The sequence below is a fragment of the Bison bison genome, unplaced genomic scaffold, assembly GCF_000754665.1.
Source record: "Bison bison bison isolate TAMUID 2011002044 unplaced genomic scaffold, Bison_UMD1.0 scf7180017864284, whole genome shotgun sequence".
In the NCBI taxonomy this organism is placed as follows: Eukaryota; Metazoa; Chordata; class Mammalia; order Artiodactyla; family Bovidae; genus Bison; species Bison bison.
In genome coordinates, this window is record NW_011494856.1 from 629,395 (window position 1) to 630,547 (window position 1,153).

The 1,153-nt window shown below is 49.7% G+C and overlaps 1 protein-coding gene across 1 annotated transcript in view; it reads right to left on the bottom strand.

Annotated features, from left to right (window-relative positions):
* Positions 1–1,153, bottom strand: part of LOC104995558 (short transient receptor potential channel 2-like) — a 39,509-nt gene that overhangs the window by 20,195 nt on the left and 18,161 nt on the right. The gene's annotated exons all lie outside the window — the stretch shown is intronic.

Here is a 1,153-nt window from a genome sequence, read left to right on the forward strand (position 1 = left end):
ATGTGAGAGAGAGCTCTGCATCTGGGTAAGGCTTACTGAAGGGAAGGGGCTTAAAGAGAAAGGAGAATGGTGGGGCCCCTCAAATGCTGGAGTACATGTGACCCAAAGAGTTGGCCGTATGCAAATTGTATGCAAATCAAGGAGCACATAAGACAGACGTGAACTCTCAGCAGGTATAACTCTCTTGGTCCCCTCAGACTTCTGGTGTGGAGGCTGGGCCATGGCAGTCACAGATTGCCTGAGGGAAAAACACTTTGCACAGTTCTCTTGCTGTAGCCTTGGTCTTGCTAGGAGACAAAGAAGGTCCTGGACAAAGGCCTCACAGTCCAAGGCAAGGGGAGTTATAGCTCTGGGCCCTGCTCCCACAGGGTGTCTGCTGTCAGGGAAGGGAGGTATCGGGTCACTGCCTGGGTTGGGGGCTATAGTTAGCCATGGACTTTGTAGATTTGCAGGACACAGTGGACAGGAGACAGGGCAGCTCCTGAGCAGACACCAGGGCCTGCCACCCAGAACTGTCAGCGCTCCTTCTTGTTTTTGGCCTGCTACCATATCCAAGGTCGCTCTGCTAGCCACCCAACAGCTCAATAAATTGAGAAAGGAAGTGCTGCGACAAGGAATACGACTTTATGTGGAAAGGCAGCTGACCAGGAAAATGGCAGACGAATGTCTCAACTAACTATCTTATAGAGGTCTGTATTTCCAGGTTTTTCTTTTCTTTTAGGGCAGAGAAAGAGAGGTGAGGAATAAAGTAAAAAGGCAAAACAGAGAGGGAGAGGCTGGGCAGAACATCTCGGAGGAAATGCCTAGCCTATGGAAAGGATTTGTTAATCTCTTCTTTTTTGGCAGCCATTCACTGGCATGGGGGTTAGATTGTTTTTCTGTGAGCTGAACAGAGGTACTTTAGATTAATAGTCAGGCTGAGGAGCAGGGTTCTCTGAGGCAGGACTTCATGTATAATTATAAAAACTGAAGCAACAAAAGCAAGTCAAAGAAACAGTTCCATCCCAGAGTTAGAGCTGACTCCTCCTTCTAACAGGCCTGGGCTGCCTAAAGTTGGGTCTCTGACTCCAGGCCCCTCCTGACTCTGCTAAGTCGCTTCAGTCGTGTCCAACTCTGTGTGATCCCATAGACGGCAGCCCACCAGGCTCCCCTG